Raw genomic sequence first — 24,023 nt, 5'->3', positions numbered from 1 at the left:
GGAAACAATAATCTACTTTGTGTCTAACATATGAGCCTATTATGAACAATTATTAGTAATGAAATTAAACAGTACGATGGTGGACTTCTGTCACTGACTTTTTTATTTAGCATACTTTTAAAACTTTTCATACTTTTAATGGATGAGAAATTGTACATGATGTACAACATGATGTTTTGATATATGTATACATTGTGAAATGGCTAAATCAAACTAATTAATCTATGCATTATCTCACATAGTTACCATTTTTGGTGGAACAAAAATCTATTCTCTCAGCTCTTTCAGAATACGTTGTTGTAATTATCATAACCACGTTGTACACAAATCTAACAATTCTTTTGAATTTACTTCTTCTATCTAACTGAAATTTGTGTGCTTTCATTAACATCTCTCCAACAACTCCCCTCATCAGCCCCTATAACCACCATTTCTACTCTCCACTTCCATGAACTGCACTTTTTTAGATCCCACATATAATTGAGATCATGCAATATTTGCTTTTCTGTGCCTGGCTTACTTCACTCAAACATAATGGCTTCCAGGTTCATCCATGTCAAAATGACAGATTTCCTTCCGTTTTAAGACTGAATAGTATTTCATGTGTATATATCACATTTCTTTATCCATTCATTTGTTGATGGACACAGGTTCAGTCCATATCTTGGCTATTGTGAATAATGCTTCAATGAACAAGAAAGTGCAATATTTCTTTGACATAGAGATTTCACCTCTTTTGAATATATACCCGGCAGTGGAATTACAGAATCATATGATAATTCTATTTTTAATTTTTGGAAGAAACTTCATAAGTTTATCTTAAATGGCTTGTACTAATTTACACTCTAACAGTTTAAAAGAGTTTTCCTTTATCCACACCCTCACCAACACTTGTTTTTGAATTCTCTTTTCTAGGAATCTTCAAAACACTCCAGTAGTGTAAGGAAAGTCCATATATCGCCATAGATTCTGGTAATACAATTCCATATATTCTATGTTGGTGTATAATCATTTTTAAATGTTGTTGAATTCAGTTTTCTAATATTTTCTTGAGAGTATTTCGGCTATAATCCTAAGGAAAATTGATCTGTAGTTTTCATTTTCCATGATGCCTCTGTCTGGATTTATTATCTAGGTAATAATATTGGTCTCAAAGTGGAAGTCAGAATATGTTTACTTCTCTTTTACTTTTTAGAAGTGTTTGTGAAACATTAATATTAGTTCTTCAACTGTGAGTAAAATCCACTATTAAAGCCATCTAAGACTGTGTTTTCTTTGTGGGAAGTCTCACAAATGCTAATTCTCTACTTGTTGTAGGTGCATCATATTTCTATTCTTTCTTGAGTCAGCTCAATAGTTTTTGTTAACTCTATAAATTGGTCAGTTTTTTCCAAATTATCAAATTTATGGGCATACAGGTTTTCTTAGTATTTATCTCTAATTTATTTCTTCAGGTAGATAGTGGTGTCTCCGTATTCATTTCTTAATTCAGGAGTTTGAGTATTCTCTCTTTTTCTGTCAGTCAAGGTAAATTAGCTTATTTACTGACCTTTTCAAATAACTTTTGTTTTTATTTTATTTTCTCTATTGATTTATTTTCCATATCATTTTATTTCACTCTACTCTCTCTTACTGCCTCTTTGCACTTGCCTTGTCTTTCATTTGCTCATTTTTCTAGTTACTTAAGACACAGTTAGGTAACTGACTTAACATCTTTCTTCTTTTTTTACTACAGGTATGCACAACTACAATTTCCCTTTAAGCACTGCTTTAGGTGCACCTCCTAAATTTTGGTCAATTATGTCTTCATTTTCACTCATCTCATATCATTTTCTAATTTCCCTTGTGATTTCTTCTCTGACTTATTGGTTATTTAGGAGTATGTTGTTTTAAATTCCACATATTCAAGGATTTCCCCAATTTATTTCCATTTTTGACTTCTAATTTAATTCCGTGGTTGTCAAAAAGCATACTGTACACCATTACATCACTTTTAAATTTATTAAGGTTTATTTTATGTTGTAAGACATAGTCTATCTGGGAGAATATTCCATGTATGCCTGAGAAGAATATTTATTCTGCTGTTATTACATGGAATGTTCCACAGATGTCTATTAGATCTCACTGATTTTTGCAAGTCTTCTATATCTATGTTGATCTACTGGCTAGTTAATTACCCATTACTGACAGTGGGATATTTAAACCTCCAACTAACATTGTTGTTTATGACTTATTAAATTCTGTTGGTTTTGCTTCATGTCTTTTCAGGCTCTGTTGTTGTGTGTGTGTGTGTGTGTGTGTGATATAATATGTGTGTATATATATTATAACATATACACACATATTATAAAGATATTTTTAAAATATTTTTCTATGCTTTCTTTATAATATGTGTGCATGTATGTTATAATATATATACACACATAAAGCAAAGAAAAATATTTTTTCTAAAGCACAGAAAACTATTTCATGTTAATACTACATAATTCTCGTTTTTGAATTATCTTTTATAGGTAACTGCAGATCTTCTGATAGTGTGTATAACATATTATAATACATAATATATATGTGATATATATAATACATAATAAATATAATATGTAATCATATATATGTGTATAATATATGATAATATATATATACACATACATATACATGTATATACTTATAATTGGTATATATTCCGGATAGATTGACACTTTTATCTTTATAAAATGTCTCTTCATATGCAGTAATAATTTTAAGTCTCAAGTCATTTGATTTCTGAAATACTCCAGCCACTTCAGCTCTATTTTAGATACTATGCTCATGGTATATCTTTTACTTTCAAACTATTTTTGTCATTTTATTTAAAATGGGTCTAATATAAGCAGCCTAAAGTTGAACTTTTGTTTAAAAATACATTCTTCCAATTTCTGACATTTGAGTGTTTAGACAATTTACATATAATGCAGACAAGAAAACTGAAATCTGCCATTTTTGTATTATCTATATATCTTATGTCACCTTTGTTCCTGTAATCTTCCATTACTGTCAGATTTTGAGTAAAATATTTTCTAATGTGTCACTTAAATTCCTTTTCGTATATTTTACTCTATTCCTGAGTTATTTTCTAAGATGTCTTGGGTTTTATAACTAGCATCTTATTTTGAAACAATTTGCTTTGCAATAATTCTAACTTAATTTCAGTAGCATATAGAAATATTTTTCCAGTATGCTCCTATCCTTCTAGTCTTCCTGTATGTTACTACTTTCATACCAATTACATCTTTATACATTTTAAGCCTGCCAAGACATTTATATAATTATTAATTTTTCAGTTTTTTTAATAATTTCAATTTTTATTTTAGATACAAGGGTTACTTGTACAGGTTTGTTACATGGGTATATTGCATGATGCTGAGGTTTAGGGTATGGATCTTGTCACTCAAGTAGTAGGCATAGCACCTAATAGGTAGTTTTTCAAATGTGCCCCCCTCCTTCCCTTCCTCATCTAATAGTTTGTGTATCTATTGTTCCTATCTCTATGTCCATGTGTATTCAAAGTTTAGCTGCCACCTGTAAGTGACAAATTGCAGTATTTGGTTTTCCATTACCACATTGTTTGGAATTCTAGACTCCAGCTACAACCACGTTGCTGCAAAGGACATGATGCCGTTCCTTTTTATGAATGTGTAGTATTCCATGGTATATATGTACCACATTTTCTTTATCCAATCCACCACCGATGTGCACCTGGGTAGCTTCCAAGTCTTTGCTATTGTGAATAGTACTGCAATGAACATATGAGTGCATGTGTCTTTTTGGTAGAGTAATTTGTTTTCTTTTTGGCATATACCTAATAATGAAATCGCTGGGTTGAATGGTAGCTCAGTTTTAAGTTATTTAAAAAATCTCCAAAATGCTATCCAAAGTGGCTGAACTAATTTACACTCCCAACAACAGTGTATAAGCATTCCCTTTTCTCCTCAGCCTCTCCAACATCTGTTGTTATTTGACTTTTTAATAACAGCCATTCTGACTAGTGTGAGATGGTGATATGGTTTAGCTGTGTCCCCACCCAAAATCTCATCTTCAATTGTAATCCCCACAATCCCCATAATCCCCACGTATCAAAGGTGGGACCAGGTGGAGATAACTGGATCATGAGGGTGGTTTTCCATGCTGTTCTCATGATAGTGAGTGAATTCTCATGAGATCTTATGGTTTTATAAGCATCTGGCATGTCCCCTGCTTGTTCCTCTCCCTCCTACCACCCTGTGAAGAGGTGCCTTCTGCCATGATTGTAAGCTTCCTGAGGCCTCCCAAGCCATGCAGAACTGTGAGTCAATTAAACTTATTTCCTTTATATATTACCCAGTCTTGGGAAGTTCTTTATAGCAGTGGACTAATACAGATGGTATGCCATTTTGGTTTTGGTTTGTGTTTCTCTGATGATTAGTGATGATGAGCATTTTTTCATATGTTTGTTGGACATTTGTATGTCTTCTTTTCAGAAGTGTTTATTCATGTCCTGTTCATATTTTTAACAGGCTTATTTCTTTTAATCTTGCTGATTTAAGTTCCTTATAGATTCTGGGTTTTAGACCTTTGTTGGATGAATAGATTGTGAATATTTTCTACCATTCTGTAGGATGTCTTTATTTTGTCGATAATTTATTTTGCTATGCAGATACTCTTTAATTAGATCCTTAATTAAATTTTTGATTTGTTGCAATTTACTTTTGGGTACTTAGTCATAATTTCCTTGCCAAGGCTGATGTTGAGAAAGGTGCTCAAGCTAAATCCAGGATTTTAATAGTTTGAGGTCCTACCTTTAAATTGTTAATCAATCTTGAGTTAATTTTTGTATACAGTGAAAGATAGGGATCCAGTTTCATTCTTCTGCATATGGATAGACAGTTATCTCAGTACCATTTATTGAATAGGAAGTCCTTTTACTATTGCTTGTTTTTGTAGGGTTTTTTGAAGATCAGATGATCGTAGGTGTGTGGCTTTATTTCTGGGGTTTCTACTCTGTTCCATTGGTCTATGTGTCTGTTTTCGCATCAGTACTATGCTGTTTTGGTTACTGTACCCTTAGAGCGTGTTTCACATTTTCCCTTGCAGAGATCTTCTACCTTCTTGCTTAGCTGTCTCCCTGGATATTTTAACTTTTTGTGGCTGTGGTAAATTGGAATGTGTTCCTGATTTGGGTCTCAGCTTGAACATTGCTGGTGGATAGAAATGCTACTGATGTTCATACATCTATTTGTTTATCCTAAAACTTTATTAAAGTTTTTTATAATTTCTTGGAGCCATTTGGCAGTCTTTAGAGTTTTCTAGGTGTAGAACCATATTGTCTGCAAAAAGACATGGTTTAAGTTCTTCTTTTGTCATTTGGATGCCTTTTATTTCTTTCTTTTGCCTGATAGCTCTGTTTAGATATTCCACTACTATGTTAAACAGGAGTGGTGAAATTTGGCATCCTTGGCTTTTTCTAGTACTCAAGGTGAATGCTTCCAGCTTTTGCTCATTCATTATGATGTTGGCTGTGGGTCTGTCATAGATGGATTTTATTATTTTTAGGATGATCCTTTGATACCTAGTCTCTTGAAGGTGTTTCCCATGAAGAGATGCTGGATTTTATCAAAAGCTTTTTGTGCATCTATTAAGATGACCAATGATTTTTGCTTTCAATTCTTATAATAAGTGAATAACATTTATTGATTTGTGTATGTTGAACCAGACTTACATGCCAGGAGTAATGCTTACTTGATCCTGGTGTATTGACTTTTTAATGTGGTTCTACATTTGGTTTGCTATTATTTTTTTGAGGATTTTTGTGCATACTTTCATCAGGGATATTGGCCTCAAGTTATCCTTTTTTGTTGTGTCTCTGCCAGATTTTGGCATTAGGTTAATGCTGGATTTATATAATGAGTTAGGGAGAAGCCCCCCCTCAATTTTTTGGAATAGTTTCAGTAGGATTGGTACTAGTTCTTTGTCTGATATAATTCGGCTGTGAATCTATCTGGTTCAGGGCTTTTTTGGTTGGGAGGGGTTTTTATTACTGATTCAATTTTGGAACATATTAGTCTGTTCAGGTCTTCATATGCTGGTTTTATCTTGGGAGGTTGTGTGATTCCAGTAATTTATCAATTTCCTTTAGATTTTTAAATCTGTGTGCACAGAGTTGATCACAACAGTCTCTGAGGATCTTTTGTAGTTCCGTGGGATCCACTGTAATGTCTTCATCATTTCCAATTGTTCTGATTTGCATCTTCTTTTCTTTATTCCTGTGTTAATCTAGCTAGTGCACTTTCTATCTTGTTTATTTTTTTAAGAGCCAACACTTGATTTTATTGATCCTTTGTATGGATTTATGTGTCTCAATATCATTTAGTTCTTCTCTAATTTTAATTTTTTCTTTTATAGTACTAGCTTTGGGATTGGCCTGTTATTTTTTTTCTCGTTTCACTGGGTACAAAGTTAAATTGTTAATTTGAGCTTTTTCTAACTTCTTTATGAAGTCTTTTAGTGCTGTAAACTTTTCTCTTAACATCGCTTTAGCTGTATCCCAGAGATTTTTATAAGTTATGCCTCAAGTTTTATTAGTTTCAAATAATGTTTGATTTCTGGTTTAATTTTTAAGTTTACCCGGCAGTTATTCAGGTGCAAGTTATTTAATTTCCATGTATGTGTGTGGTTTTGAGAAATCTTCTTGATATTAATTTTTATTACTATTGCACTGTGATCTGACAATGGGCTGGGCATGAGTTTTGTTTTGTTTTTTAATGTATTGAGTCTTGCTTTAATTACTGAACACGTGGTCAATCTTAAAATATGTTCTCTGCGCAGATGAAAAGAAAGCATTTTCTGTCATTGTTTGGTGGACCATTGTATAGCTTTCTATTAGGTCCAATTAGACAAGTGTGAAGTTTAAGTTCAGGACTTCTTTTAAGTTCAGGACTTCTTTCTAAATTTTCTGACTTGATGATCTGTCTAATGCTGTCAGTGGGGTGTTGAAGTCTCCCACTATTATTATGTGGCTGTCTATGTCTTTGGAACATCAAAAAGAACTTGTTTCATGAATCTGGATGCTAGAATATTGAATATATATATATATATTATATATATACATATAATAGTTAAGTTTTTTGTTGACTTGCACCCTTTATTATAATGTAATGCCTTTTTTGGTCCTTCTTAATTGTTGTTGGTTTAAACTCTATTTTATCTGATATAAGAATAGAGACTTGTACTCTTTTTTCTTTTTGTTTTGCAGGTAAATCCTTTTCCATCCTTTTTACTTTGAGCCTGTGGGTATTGTTACATGTGAGACAGGTCTCTTGAAGACAGCAGTCAGTTGGGTCTTGTCATTTAATCTAGCTTTCCACTCTGTGTTTTCTAAGTGGGGTTTTTAGTCCAATTACATTTAGGGTCAGTACTGATATGTGAAATTTTGATACTATCATCATGTTGTTAGCTGGTAATTATGGAGCCTTGGTTGCACAGGTGTTTTATAATGTCTATGGGCTATGTGCTTAAGTGTGTTTTTGTGGAAGCAGGTGTCCTTTAAATTCTACGTTTAGCACTCCCTAAAGGATTTCTTGTCAGTCTCGTCTAGTAGTAACAAATTCCCTCAGCATTTGATTATCTGAGAAAGATTTTATCTCTCCACTTATGAAGCTTTGTTGAGTGGGACATAAAATTCTTGGTTGGAATTTCTTTTCATTAAGGATGCAGAAAATAGCCCACCACTACCACCAATTTCTTCTGGTTTGTAAGGTTTCTGCTGAAGGATCTATTGGTAGACAATCAGGTGTCTTTCCTATGTGCCCTGACCTTTCACTTTACCTGCCTTTAGGACTTTTTCTTTCACATTGACCTTGGTGAACCTGATGAGCATGTGCCTTTGGGATAGTTGTCTTGTATAGTATCTAGCCAGGGTTCTCTGTATTTCTTTAATTTCCTTGTCAACTTCTCTAGCAAGATTAGGGAAATTTTCATGGATTATATCCTCAAATATATTTTCCATGTTGCTTACTTTCTCTCCTTCTCTCATGAATGCCAATGAGTCATAAGCTTTGTCTCTTTATATAATCTAATTTTTATCAGAGGTTTTGTGCAACTTTTAAAATTCTTTTTTTTTTATTTTTGTCTGACTGAGTTGATTCAAAGAACATCTTTGAGCTGTGAACTTCTTTCCTCAGCTTGGTCTATTCTGCTGTTAATACCTCCATTTGCATTATGAAATTCTTGTAGTAAATTTCTCAGTTCCAGACGTTCACTTTGGTTTTTTTCTTAAAATGGTTATTTCACTTTTCAGCTCCTGGATCATTTTATTGGATTCCTTGCACTGGGTTTCAACTTTCTCCTGAATGTCATCAAGTTTCCTTGCCCTCCAGATTCTGAATTCTATTTCTGTAATTTCAGTCATTTCAGTCTGATTAAGAACCATTCCTGGAGACCTAGTGGGCTCATTTGGAGGTAAGAAGACACTCTGGTTTTTGAATTGCCAAAGTTCTTGCATTGATTCTTTCTTATCTGGGAGGGTTGGTTTTCCTTTAACTGTGGTGTAATTTGGGTATAGTCAGTTTGCTTTGTTTGTGGATGTTTTCAGAAACAATATTTATCTGAGGCTGAATTCTTGCTCTTGGTTTCAACGGGTGTATATTAGCAGAATATTTTGGGAGCTGTCTTTTGGGCTGTGATCCAGTAGATGGTGCTTAAGAATAATGACTGGTAGATAAGCTCTTACACAGCCACATGACTCTTTTTCTCATGTTTGCATGTATGCTCTGTGGTGGGGGAGGGTGGGGAAGAGATGACACCCTCACCAGGTCGATTTCTGGGCCCTAGAGGAGCCCCATTTGATTACTGGCACTGCACCCACATTTCTTTTGTTAGGCGTTCCAGGCCAGGCGGCTCACTTGGGCAGAGGCTGCAGCAGGCAGGCAGGCCACACTGTTTCTAGACTGGCCTTGCAGAGAAAGGAATGTCCCACTCCCACACCAGCTGATGGACTAATGTGTCTCACCGTTCTCCGTGCTCTAAGACTGGGGGCTCCTCTTCAGCTTGAGTGCTGGCCAAAGATATTGGCTCAGTACTCCTGAGCTGCATGATGCAACCCTAAGGCATCATGACAGGCCCACAGCTCGGGGTCAGGCTCCAGTTGCTCTCAGGGATCTGAAGTGCTCCCAGGTTGCCAGGAAAGTATTCAGTTGGAGCAAAGCACTCAGCCTGGAGAGTGGAGGCTGTATTGTGTACACACTTCTGTGGGGCAGCCAGGCAGGTGCCCTGGGAGATGCTGGCTAGCAGTAGGGCGTACAGAATAGATGTGCCCCGGTTCCATCTGGAAGCTGCCCTTGCTCTCTCTTGGCCTGGCAGTCAGCTGGGGCTAGAGCTTCTAGAAGGGAGGTGGGGATCCCTGGGGCCTGGACACTTATGGCTGCACTCCAACAGAGCTGCTTCATGCAGGAAAGTCCCTGGCTCCATGTTAGCTGAAGTCTTGTCTCTGCCTACTTTCTGAAAAGATCTTTCTCAGCTCAAACATCCATGGGGACCTGGAGTCCTCTGTAGCTGGTATCCTAAAGGTCTGCAGTGAGAATAAGCTGTACCTTAGTCCCTTCACTCTCCCCTTCCCCAGAAGTTGTTTGGGGCCAGGAACTATCTCTAGCACTCAGGTACCCCATGTAGGGTTCCCAGCTTCCTCCTCCTTCATCCTCAGAGTCTGAGTTGCCTCTCAATCCACTCTCAGTGTTTTCCCTCTGAAGATCTGCTCTAATTATGTTGGCTTACTGGATATTTTTGTCTCTCTCAATGGGAACAGCAGTTCTTGGCTCTGTCTATATGGCCGTATTGTCCCCCTCCCCATTTTTTCTTTTAAATGACCTAGAAGAAAAAGCAGTTATATCTAGCATATATTTATGTTGTATATTCTATTCACCTATACGGTTATTTTTATTGATCCTGTTTTTAAGTTGGTTGAGCTTTTTGGATATGTAGTTTAAAGTTTAATAAAATCTGGGGCTTTTTTGGCCTTTATTTCTTTGAAAACTATTTCTTTTCCTTAGGAAAAGAGAGGGGAAAGGAAAAGGAAAGAAAGGAAGAAGAGAAAAAGAGGATAAATATAAAGGAGAGGGGAAGTAGGAATTGAGGAAGGAAAATGAAAAGTATTTGGAATGCTAAAACAATGTCATGTGACCCTTTTTGCCTGACCAACCTCAAATGTCTGAGAGCACTGGACTTGCCTTCCCATGAAGTTTGTAAGTATCTGCCAGCAGGGCAGACTGGTATGCAGTTCCCTGTCTGATTTTACTGAAAAGTTCTAAGTGCACATTCTCCCAGGTGCCCTAAAGCACAGGGAAAGAAGGTCATAGATAGATACCAGAGTGCTGTAGTATGCAAATGGCAAGGATGGCCAATCCTTATGAGCACAGTCAAGCTAGCCTTAAGAGCTATAGAAAAACTAATTAATTTTGTTGTTCAAGTCTAGTAGGGCTTTATTAACCTTCTGTCTGCTTGATCTGCCAATTATTGTGAGAGGTCTAATAAGATCTTCCACTGTAATTTAGAATTTGTTCATTTCTCTTTTTACATTAATTGATTTTGGCTTTATACATTTTGAGAATATGTGTTTAGGTAGAAATAATTTCAAAGTTTCTTCTCTAAGTTGGATTTTTCCCTTTTTTAATTAAGTAATACACTTATTTACCACAAAGTCTACTTGTTTTAATATTAATATATCTCTATGCCAACTATTTTATGATTAATAAATACCTGGTATAGGTTTTTTGATATTTTACCAGGAAATTTTATAAACAGTATAAAGCTACATTTTAGTTTTCATTGTGAAAATATCACCTTTTATAGTTTAGTCTGTTCATATTTATTGTGATTAATGATATATTTGTGTTTATTTTAACATCTCATTTGGTGCCACACTTTATCCCATTTTATGTTGTTCTTTTCTATTCTTGAATTCTATTGAATTCATCAAGTTTTGTTTATTTTCATTTATGCCTCTACTGGTTTAGAAATTATACATTCTATCCCTATACTTTTCATTGCCCCAAATATTCAACATCTATGTTTCACATAAAAATATCTTACAGTAATTCAACCCTGGTCCCTAAAATGTAAGAACTTTACATGCCTATAATGGCAAACCCTTCCTTATAAAGTTGCTATCTAGTAATTGAGCTCACTTTGTTTTGGTAACACCTGAATTATTTATTCTTGTCATTATTTCTACAGTCAAATCCTCATGGGAGTTACCCACATTTACTGATTATTTTAGTAACCATTGTTCTTGGATCCCAATTCTCTCTTCTGAATTCAATTTTCTTCACCAATAAGAGGCCTTCTACTTGTTCTTTTACCAAAATCTCTGAGTTTTAAATGGTCTGAAGTTCATTGTTGAGTTACAAATATTTTTATTTCATCTTTACTCATAAGTGATAGTTCACTAGGACATAAGATTCTAGACTGGCAGTTAATTTTCATCAGCACTATAATGCTATTGTCTTTTGGCTTCTAATGTTACTGTCAGTAATTCTGCCTTCAGTATAACTTTTGTTCCTTTAAAAATAATCTGCCTTTTTTCTCTCATTGCTTTTTGGAATTTCCCTTATCTTTGCCATTCTATGGTTTCACTATGACCTATCTATCTACGTGTAAACTTAGGTATTCTTCTATTGTCTTCTGGTATTGTAGACATTTTATTTCTGCTTTTCCTTATTCTCATTTGCTCCTAGTAAGATAAGAAATTTATCTGTCTTAGGTGGTCACTTTTAGAGTACCTCATTCCATATTTACTTTACAGCAATTTCTTAGTTCTAACTATGGAGGTAACTCAATATGCAGCCCTTGGGTCCATTTCCTGTATCAAACAAGCATCTATCTATTAAATGTGGATAGGGTACTTGTTTGTTTGTTTGGTTTTTCATGCTCTGGCAGTTTTGTAATGATCTAAAGAAAAATTTACATCTTAAAAAAATATATATAACATATATATGTATACATATACAAACAGGATATATATATACCTTCCTGTTAACAGGTTGAGTATTCCTTATCTGAAATGCCTGAGGCCAGAAGTATTTTAGATTTCAGAATTTTTCAGATTTTGGAATACACGCATATGCATAATGAGATAACTTAGGGATAGGACCCAAGTCTAAACAGGAAATTCATTTATGTTTCATATACACATTATATACATAGCCTGAAGGTAATTTTACATATTTTAAGTAATTTTGTTCATGAAACAAGTTTTGACTGCCTTTTGACTGCGACCTAATATGAGATCAAATGTGAAATTTTCCACCTGTGGCACCATGTTGGTGATCAAAATGTTTCTGATTTTGAGCATTTGGGGTTTTGGAGCATTCAAATTTTGGATTTCCACGTTGGTTTTACTCAACCTATAATCAATAATGTGAACCTGAAAATCTGAGACAGATGTCAGTTAATTTAGAAAGTTTATTTTGCCAAGGTTGAGGATGCACGCCTGTGATGTGACAGTCTCAAGAGGTCCTGACAACATCTGCTCAAGGTGATCGGGGCACAACTTGGTTTTATACATTTTAGGGAGATATGAGACATCAATCAATACGTGTAAGATGTGCATTGGTTCAGTCCGAAAAGGTGGGCGAAGGTGGGACAACTCAAAGAGGGGAGGGGGCTTCAGATCATAGGTAGATAAGAGACAAATGGTTGTATTTTTCCGGGTTTCTGATTAGTCTCTCCAAAGGAGGCAATTAGATATGCATTTATCTCAGTGAGCAGAGGGGTTACTTTGAATAGAATGAGAGGCAGGTTTGTCCTAAACGGTTCCCAGCTTGACTTTTCCCTTTAGCATAGTGATTTTGGGACCTCAAGATTTAGTTTCCTTTCACAATAAACTCTAGTCCCACCAATAATATTACAGCCAAAAATATAACCCCAACCGCTTAGGCAACTGAACGGACCCCTTCTGGGCCAAGGGAAACCTGAAACATTGAATTACCAGCAATGATGGAAAGGGAGGTTGGACATGCTTTGTTACACCCTCTCCCTTTTGGAGTTTAGACACAACTGACCATCATTAAGATTAAAATAGATATCATAAGGCTGATGAAACAGACTCTTTTTGTCAATAAGTTACCAAATTCCAAACTGACTCTGGTATAGCATCACATGGCAAATAACAAACCCTGAATGAAATAAAATCATTTTACCCCCAAATACATGTCTTTGACATATTTTGAAATGGCCTGCAAATCTTCTGTCTTTTGTGGGAGTAATTTAGCATCTGTAGATAATCTTCATTAATGCATCTAGGCCTTTCCTGATCTAGGAGAGATTAACTAAGCATCTGATACCTTCTAAGGCCTGAGAAAAAGACATTTAGCATCTGTTGTCTCTGATGCTTGCTATCTGGAGGCTTCATCTACATAACAAGAACGTTGGCTTCCACAACTCCATTTATCTTAACTCAAGCATTTCTTTCCAAGCAGACTTCCAGGACCGCAAGTCTTCAGCTTAACTCTTTAACCCAATTGCCAATGAGAATACCTTTGAATCCTTCTATAACTGTGATAAGCCCTCCCTGTCCTCACACTGAGATGTTTGGCTTTTCTAGGCCAAACCATGTATGCATTACATGTATTGCCTTATGTCTTTCCCTGTAACTTGTCTCCCTAAAATGTATAAAACCGAACTGTAACTCGACCACCTCAGGCACTTTCTCAAGACCTCCTGAGATTGTTCTCCTGTCTATGGTCACTCATATTGGCTCAGAATAAACCTCTTTAAATATTTCACAGAGTTTGGCTTTTTCATCAACAAAATGCACCACAACTCACTGAGACTCTTCCCATCTCTGCCACCACTACTACCAGATCTCATGTGAGATTCTATACATTATTGATAGAGTGATGTTCCTCCACATAATCCCCTACAGTTGTGGGCATTTTTGGGAATTCCTCATAGGATACATGTAAATGGCTGGCTGCTGTTGAATTTTTGGATTTCTGTAGGTCTTCATGGGTCATTTAATGAAAAATTAGGAGGGGACCTATCAAGGAGTTCTAGCTTGATAGCATTTTAAATAGTAAGTTTTCTATAATTTTCTAAGAAGACAAAATTACCCAAAGAGAACAACTGATGTAAGATTTCACTTTCTAATTAACTCCTCCATACAGAAAGAAGCAAGGGATTGCTGACAGCAAATTAACTTTGTATTTTGCATTTTCATTTCTGAATACCATAAACTTTCTCTAATTGTCCTGTATTAAATATAAACTCTGTTTTGAACAGAGTTTAATTGTAATTTCTTGCAGACTGATTTACTAAGTGTGCAAATTAGTATGCATGTGCTGCTAGCAGGCCAATAAATAGCATGTTTTCTAGGACTTAAAATAATGGAAAAGACTACTGAAATTTCTGATTAAATGCCTCCTTAAATATATAATTGTAGAGGATATGTTTACCACTGAAGACCTAACAGAAAGAATAAGAAACTTTTTAAAATTTCACTTTTTTTTACTTACCAGCTCTATGTCTATAAATATAAAGCAATGAAAGGCAAAGTGAGTCATTTATCAAACTGAAAATATATTAAAACTATAAGGATAAAGAATATATGCAGTCTTGGATATTACAATTATGTTGAATTGGTTATGTTACATTATTTGACTTGAAGTGTATTTTTTAAGATAACATAGAACACAATCAAGTCTCATTGTAGTCTGGTGCATGCAGAGTAGGAGGAAAGAATTTGGATTGGGCAGAAAACCAAAATGTTAGTAGGACATATATTTGTAACTAAACAAAGTACACAGGGCATATATTTACAACTAAACAAAGTACAGACTCTGACTATGAGAAGATAGGTATGGGAGGGCAGCAGGAGAAAGGCATATCCATCAAGTAACAGTTATCACTGGGGTTATCTTATGTAAGAAGCAAGCTTAAAATAAGGGAAGTTGCACAGAGAAAAGAAGAAATGGGTAAGGCTGGTATAAAAGAGGCCAATTCCACAGTTAAAGACCCAGGATCCCAAGTTGAGGGAAAGATTCCTGTTTGAGGGGCCTAGGGCTATCCAGAACAATGATGGATGGCAGGAAGAGTGTACCAGTACCCAGGGAGGGAGCTGGCAGAAACAAACTAGACTTTTAAGAAATAAAGTAGAAATCTACGCCTGAGTGCTGGGACAGACATGACAGAAATAAATGTTATCACAAAGAGGGATCATGCTGAAACCACCTTTGCAAAAATTACGACTGAGAAAATAATGACCGTGAAAGAAATCTTATCCAACGGAGTCCATCTTTCTTCTAACCTCCAAGCCATTGTTGTTTATTCCTGGGTATGAGCCAAAATAACTTTGGGAGGAACTCAGTTTATAGTTCAACTTTGAAACAAAGATAGTAACAGCTCTTTCCCAAAACAAATCCCCTTCCTACCTGGGGACGAGACTGCCTTTACAGAACTAACACATTAGACAAAAGATTAGAAATTATGGCTTAGGAGTCGTGCAGCCGGAGGCTGCAAGCGTCTGAACCTCCCCAAATTGCTCCTGGAGATAACCTCACTATTGTAAAGCCCAGGATCAGTGCTTGAGATCTTGTAGACCCTGTATCCTGGATGGATCCGCTGCCAGGAACCGGATGATAAACTGGCTCATCTGGTCTTGTGGCCTCCACCCAGGAACTGACTCAGTTCAAGAGGATGGCTTTGACCCCCGTGATTTCATCTCCAACCCGACCAATAAGCAATCTCCACTTCTTCAGCCCCTACCTGACAAATTATGCTTAAAAACTCTGATCCTTGAATTCTTGGGGAGACTGATTTAAGTAATAATAAAACTTGAGTCTCCCATACAGCCAGCTCTGCATAAATTAAACTATATTACAATTCCCCTGTTTTGATAAATTGGCTCTGTCTAGGCAGGCCAGGAGAACCCACTGGGTGGTTACAATGCAAATGAGGAGCCAGGGCTAACAGATCCAGCATCAGACTGGTACTCGCTAGACTGCAAGTAGGACATGGGAGACTGGTGGTCAGCACAGATGGGCCTCTGGATCCCACTCCTGAGATAGAAACTGGCTCAGGGCCTGGGATGGAACATGTCAACAGAGATGGTAGGGGGAAGAGAAAGAAATCAGAAATGTCCTACATTTAATGCTACTGACAATGTAACTAGTAGACTTCTTTAAAATAACAATACGACAACTGAGGTATTGCTTCTCATAAGAGGGCATTAGCTGCGGGGCTCTGCCCGCAGACCCTGACCCAAATGATGGATGAATAAAACGTACACTGACACACAGGTATTCTATTTTGCCAGTCTTGCTCAGTGTCCAACTGCCTGCCTACCAAGAGAGGTTTGTCACTGGGGCCAGCCCTGAGCAGCTTGCACTCCAGGCATTTATTTCGTACAATTAACAACAGAAGCTCTGAGTCAACACACTTGTGGATAATTAACATGGTTAAGAGAGTAGTTCTCAGAATGATTAAAGCTCAGGTACCATGGTCTAAAGTAAATACCGTTAGAGGGCAACATCCCTAGTTGACCTCCCCCGGAGAGGGCCATCTGGCTCAAAGGCCAGTTAATGGAGGTAGGGTAAACAGACTTAACTGGGGAAGCCTCTATTGTCCCTAGTATTTACCCTATGACCTAATGCTCTAAGGTAAGCACCGGCTGCCTTCAGCCTGTTCAATTATTACAAGCTATGTAACCTTTCGGCCTTCCAAAAGGTTTGTGACTATTCCCTATAACTTTCCCTAATACTTCTGCCACCATTCTGATTGAATCCCAACAGACATTTCCGTATGTGATATGTTTTATGTGCCTCCTCCAATTTTTTTATGTGCTTACTCCAATTCCTTTGCTGCCACCACCTCCATCAACCTCAGCCACTTGTCTTTTTTTCCAGATTCCTCTGCTTGGGGGTGACCTATATCTTGCATCAGAAGCAATAGAGCCAACCCCTTGACTGCTCCTTTACAACCAAGCACACCTGCCCCCATGCTCAGTTTCAGGCTCCTTTTGCCTTGGTAGAGCATGGAATTTGACATCTTAGCTAGAGAACGCCACCTTAAATGCTAGGGCCATGGAGTAAAGTTTAGCAAATAGGAACAGGAGACAAGGAAGTAAACATGCAGATAAAATTCCTTTTCTTTTCTCTCTCACATTGATCGCTCAAGGATACTTTGCAGAGACACCTGCTGAGCAATCTGATGCATATACAGTCATGCACTATCTGGTCAACCACTGAGTGCCTATATGATGGTGGTCCCATAAGATTATAATGGAGATGAAGAAGTCCTGTTGCCTAGTGATGTCACAAAGTCCTGCTGCAATGCATATTATGTGGTGATGCTGGTATAAACAAACCTACTGAGCTGCCAAGTGGTGTAAAAGCCTAGCACATACAATTATGTACAGTTCATCAAACTTTATGGTAATTACCAGAATTTGCCATGGCAAATAATTACCAGCCTGTGTTGCTGATTTATGTATTTATTATACTGTATTTTTTCTTGTCATTTTAGGGTGTACTTCTAAAAATTAACTGTAAAATAGTCTCAGGCAGTTACTTCAGGAGGTATTCCAAAATAAAATATCATTATTATAGCTATTATAGGAGATGACAGCTCCATGCATGCTATTGTTCCGAAAGACCTTCCAGTGTGGGAGAAGATGTGGAGGTGGAGGATATTGATACTGATGATCCCGACTCTGTGTAGGCCTAGAGTAATGTGTGTGCTTGTGTCTTAGTTTTTAATAAAGAAGTTTAAGAAGCAAAATAAATAAACTTTAAAGTAAAAAAGTTTATAGAATAAGGATATAAAGAAAAAATATTTTTGTACAGCTACATATGTTTTAGCTAAGTTTAATTACAAGAGTCAACAAGTTTAAAAATACTAAGAAGTTTATAAAGCAAAAAAGTTATAGTAAGCCAAGATTAATTTATTATATAAAATTTTAAAAAATAAATTTAGTATAGCCTAAGTATCAGTGTTTATAAAGTCTACAGGAATGTACAGTAATCTTCTAGGAATTCACATTCACTCACCACTCATTCACTGACTCTCCTAGAGCAATTTCCAGTCCTATAAGTTCCATACATGGTAAGTGCCCTGTACAGGTATATCTTTTTTTAAAATATTTTATACCCCATTTGTATTGTACCTTTTCTAGGTTTAGATATGTTTAGCTACACAAATACTTAGCATTGTGTTACAATTGCTTACGGTATTTGGTACAGTAACTTGTGCAGGTTTGTAGCCTCAGATCAACAGGTTGTACCATATAGCCTAGACGATTAGTAGGCTAGACCATCTAGGTTTGTGTAAGTACACTGTGATGTTCGTACAAAGATGAAACCACCTAACAAGGCATTTCTCAGAATGCATCCCCTTTGTTAAGCCATGCATGATTGTATTCACAGAGGTAAGTTGTGGATACTGAGGCAACAGCTCACGTATCATGCGTTGCTTTACCTCCCATCCTTTCCTTCCTTGTTTCTATTTTTATTTTTCCATTCTCAGTGCCCTGAATTCTCATTTCCCAAATAAAGTATTTGTATTTAATTATTGCTTAGGGTTTTATTTTCTAGGGGACTCAAACTAAGACAATCACTAGAGTAAGAATAAACAGCATTGTGATTTCACATTTTGTGCAGCATAGCATAATGGAAACAGGATAGAGGAAGACTTAGCAGGCTTACTCAGTATACTTACTCTAATTACTTAGTAGACTTGAATGCTTACTCAGGAGACTTGATGTGATCTCCCACATGGTCTGTGAAGACACTTAAATTTCCTGGGCCTAACATTCTCCCTTTTACAAATGGAGATGTTGTACCATGGTGGCATTATGCTGTGCAAGTGGTGGTTCCCCAATTTATTCTAATACATGGATTAACTACACAAGTGATCTGGGCAGGGAGAATTTTGATAATATAGCTTTCTAGACTCCTTCCAACCTGAGAATAATTCAGTAGGTCTAGAGTTGGGCCTGGAATATGTATTTTGCTGCAGGTACCCAGGCACCACTGATGTACATCTAGGGTTGGTGACTACTGGCAAACAACAACCAAAAGTGAGCTGGAGTGGCTATACTACAATTATAAATGGGCTTTAAGTCAAAAAATGTTAAAAGAGCCAAAGAACATCATTATAGAATGATGAAAGTTCCATTATTTAAGAAGATACAGCAATTAGAAACATATATAACCATAAAATGTAATCCTCAAATATATAAAACACATACTGACAGAATTAAAGAGAGAAATAGGCTTTTTAATAATAATATATAATAATAATAGTTGGAGGTTTCCATACCTCACTTTCGATGCAGTGGCATGATCCTGGCTCATTGCAACCTCTGCCTCCGAGGTTCAAGCGATTCTCGTGTTTCAGCCTCTGGAGTAGCCAGGATCACAGGCTTGTGCCACCGTGCCTGGCTAATTTTTGTGTTTTCAGTAGAGACGGGGTTTTGCCATGTTGGCCAGGCTGGTCTCAAACTCCTGGTCTCAAGCAATCTGCCCACCTTGGCCTCCCAAAGTGCTGAGATTACAAGCATGATGAGCCACTGCTCCTGGCTGTGTATAGTTTTTAAATTGGTGTCCTTGCAGAGAGGATGATCAATGGAGCCTTGTATTCTGCCATCTCGCTCTGCTTATCTCTGATATACTTTCAGTATACAAAAATATTGTGTTTCTATATATTTGTAATGAATAATTTAGCATGAAATTAAGAAAGGAATTACTTTTAAGATATTATCAAAAAGAATAAAATAGGAATATACTTAACTAAAAAAAGTGTAAAACTTATACTCTGAGAAATATAAAACCCATTAAAAAAATAAAGAATTTCTAAAGAAATAAAAAAAACATTCCAAATTTCTGATTCAAGACAATATTATTAAGATAACAATCCTCCCCAAATTGATCTACATAATCAATGCAATACTTATCAGAAGGCCAGTAGGCTTCTTCTTATAAATCAACAAGCAGATTCTAAAATCCACTTGTGGTTGGGAAGGGTCTGGAATAAGCAAAATAATCTTGTTAAAAAGAGAAATATTGCAGGACTCACACTTTCTGATTTCAAAATTTACTACAAAGCAATAGTAATTAGACCAGTTTGGGACTGGCATGAGGACAGACATGTAGACCAATGGAATAAAATAAAGAATACAGAAATAAACTATGTATCTATCGTCAGTTGATTTTTTTATTTCAAAAATTGTTTTTACTTAGAAGCATTCAGAATGTCAACAAAACAGCTGCAACTGTTTCTTTTTTTGCAATTAGAGTGATATTCAGTTAACAGAACAATTATTTTGTGTTAGATACATCACAGGCAATTGAAGAAGAAAAAACTACCATCCCCATATATAACTAATTTGTGCTGTGCACTAACGAGAACCTGATTTAAATTTCCATGCCAATTTACAACCTCCATATTCTACTAGGCAAGGTTAGTGGCTATTGTAAATACCATCAGAATAGGGCTTTCTAAAGACACATTCAGTAGTGTGTTAACTATACAAAAAAAAAAGACACTGTACAGTTAAAAAACAAATCTTACACAGCCTTACATTTCAATTTTTTTTTCTTTAAAAGAAGCGAGTTGTGTACAGGGGGATTAAATGCTTTATAGACAAGAAAAAAAACTACACTAGAACCAACTTATTCATCATCATCTTCATCTTCTTCCTCCTCCGATCTTCATCTTCTTCATCTTCCTCCTCTTCCTCCTTTTTCTTACTTTTTTGAGCTTTTACAAATCCCTTTTTTTGCTGCATCAGGCTTTCCTTTAGCTTGATATGCAGCAATACCCTTTTTGTATTTTTCCTTCAGCTTCGCAACCTTCTTTTCATGAGGCTGCTTTTCATTTGCAGCAGTGTTATTCCACATCCCTCCCAGTTTCTTTACAGTATCACTAGTGGACTGGACAGGATGTTCTCCTTTGATTTGGGGGCGATACTCAGAACAGAACAGAAAAAAGGCCAAAGGAGGCATCTTAGGTGCATCGAGATCCTTGAATTTCTTTTTTGTCTCCCCTTTAGTAGGAGACCAATAACACGCCTTGTCTGCCTTTGCCATGTCTTCAAATTTTCCTTTCTCTTTAACAGACATGGTCTTCCACCTCTCTGAGCAGTTCTTAGAAAACTCTGAGAAACTAACTGAAGCATCTTGTTGTTTCTTCTTGTGCTCCTCCTGATAAGTTTGCACAAAAAAGCCATATGATGACATTTTGCCTCTTGGCTTCTTAGGGTCTCTTTTGCCCATGTTTAGTTACTTTTCTTCAGTGAGGCACAGAATTGCCCAGTGCCCATCTGGCTCTCATTTGCCCTGGCACTGTCTCCATGGACATCAATGTACTGCAATGGCTGTGAGAGGGTCAATTCATTTTCAACAAAGGTGCCAAGATCATTCAATGTGGAAAGAGTAGTGTTTTCAACAAATGCTGCTGAGACGACTTGGTAGCCACATGCAAAGGAATGAAGTTCTCACAGGATATACATATATTAACATAAAATGGATAAAACACCTAAATGTGAGAACTAAAGCTATAAAAATAGTCTTACAAGAAACATAAGGATAAATCTTCATGACCTCACATTTGGAAATGGATTCTTAGATATGATCAAAAGCAAGAGCAACAAGAACAACAAAAAAAGTTAAACTGGACTTCATTGAAATGAAAAACTCCTGTGCTTCAAAGGATACTATCAAGAGAGTAAAAAGACAACTGACAGAATGGGAGAAAATACTTGCAAATCATATATCTATCTGATAAGATACTGTATCTGAAATATAGAAAGAACACTTGCAACTCAATGATAAAAAGACAACTCAATTTTTAAAGTGGGCAAAAAATCTGAATAGACATTTATACAAATAAGGTATACAAATGGCAAATAAGCACATGGAAAGGTACTCAACACCATTGTTCATCAGGAAAATGCCAATGAAAACCTCAATGAGACACCACTTCCGCTCACTAGGATGGCTAGAATCAAGAAGACAGACAATAACAAGTGTTGCCTATGATGTGGAATAATTAGAATCCTCATACACTATTGGTGGGAATGTAAGATGGTGCAGCCACTTTGGAAAAAATCTGGCAGTTTCTCAAATGGTTAAACATAGAGTTACCCATATGATTCAACACTTCTACTCACAGATGTATACCCAAGATAAATAAAATCATATGTCTGCATAAAACCTTGTACACAAATGTTGATAGCAGCATTATTCATGGCAGCTAAAAGGTAGAAACAACCCAAATGCCCATTAACTGATGAATGGATAAACAAAGTAGGGCATAGTCACAAAATGGAATATTATTTGATCATTACTAAAAATGGCATACTGCTAAGTGAAGAAGCCAGTCAGAAAATATAATGTACGATTCATTTTACATGAGATCTCCAAAATAGGAACTTCTATAGAGATAGACATTAGATTAGTGACTGCTTAAGGCTGATGGGATGGTGGATGATGGAGGGGCATGATATCTAAAGAGTACTGGGTTTTTTTTGAGACCATAAAAGTGTTCTAAAATTGAATGTGTTAATGACTACACATATTTATAAATATACTGAAAACTATTGAATTGTACACTTTAAATTTGTGAATTGTATGGTATGTGAATGATATCTCAACAAAGCTTAAAATCAAAATACGTAAATAGAGGAATAGAAATCTGAGTGTGAGCACAGGTGAATATCCTTTTATTTTCTACTTGATGTAAATTCAAATGACAAGTATCCTTTATGGTTATTTTTGCAACTCTTCTAGGAAGATAGACTATAATAAAATTTATTATATTTATAATTAAATTTACATTTAAAGACCAAAAACAGAGTTGTCATTTCCTTGCTCTTACCAATTGGGGTTTGCTAAAAACTTTATTTTTTGATCTTATAAGATTTAAATGTAGTATATGGGTTACTGATTTTCTTCCAGAATCTAATCACATTCTTATATAGACCATAATTGGACAGGATGCTTTACAATTGTGGCAATCCTATCTGAAAGATACATATAAATTATATTTCTAAGTGAGTTAAAGAAGTTCAATTTTAAATTTGTTTTGCAAATTTGAAGTTTTTGCCAAAAACTAATGTGACGAATATAATAACACAAGCTTAACCCTTGTTATTTTGAGGAAAATTAACCGACTCATACTTTTAATATTAGGTAAGTTTTGGCAATGCTAACAATAAAGTATAATAGATTTTTTTCCAATTAAAGTCAGCTTACACAATTAAAACTAGCATTTAATTTGATATTCTGTTAAATAAAATTTATTTTTTACCCTGTTTGAAATGTACTTGTGGTTATTCCATATAACACAGAAATGTAGAGTTTATTTTCAAAGCATATTTCATAAGTTTTTTGTTTTTGTTTTTTTGTTTGTTTTTATTTTTGGGGGGACAGAGTTTCACTCTTGTCATCCAGGCTGAAGTGCAATGGTGTGATCTCGGCTCACTGCAACCTCTGCCTCCCAGGTTCTAGCAATTCTCCTGCCTCAGCCTCCCAAGTTGCTGGGATTACAGGCACCCACCACCATGCCAGGCTAATTTTTGTGTTTTTAGTAGAGACGGGGTTTCACCATGTTGGCCACACTGGTCTCAAACTCCTGACCTCAGGTGATCCACCCATCTCGGCCTCCCAAAGTGCTGGGATTACAGGCATGAGCCACCGCACCTCGCCTATTTTATAAGTATTAAGGATTAATTTAGTTTCATTTTTTCACAATTTTTCAATTTTATTTTGAGGCTGAAGAGTAATTTAGTTATTAATGTATTTAATCTTTGTAAAATGAGAACTGCAGTTGACCTTTGAACAACATGTATTTGAACTGTATGGGCGCACTTACATGCAGATTTTTTTCAACCAAATGTAGATAGAAAATGCAGCGTCTGTGGGCTGTGAACCCGTGTACACCCAGGGCTGAGTTTTCTTATCAGTGAGTTCTCCCAGATCCATTGTGGGACTTGAGTTGTGAGTGGACTTGAGTATACACAG

The 24,023-nt window shown here is 36.1% G+C and overlaps 1 pseudogene; it reads right to left on the bottom strand.

The window, feature by feature from the left end:
• Positions 1 to 20,747: 20,747 nt before the first annotated feature.
• LOC115833853 lies at positions 20,748 to 21,275 on the bottom strand (annotated as a pseudogene).
• Between the last annotated feature and the right edge of the window lie 2,748 nt (positions 21,276 to 24,023).

This window comes from Nomascus leucogenys, unplaced genomic scaffold (assembly GCF_006542625.1).
Source record: "Nomascus leucogenys isolate Asia unplaced genomic scaffold, Asia_NLE_v1 000807F_86509_qpd_obj, whole genome shotgun sequence".
Classification (NCBI taxonomy): domain Eukaryota; kingdom Metazoa; phylum Chordata; class Mammalia; order Primates; family Hylobatidae; genus Nomascus; species Nomascus leucogenys.
Note: the sequence above shows the minus strand (reverse complement) of the source record. Positions and strands in the feature narration are given on the sequence as shown.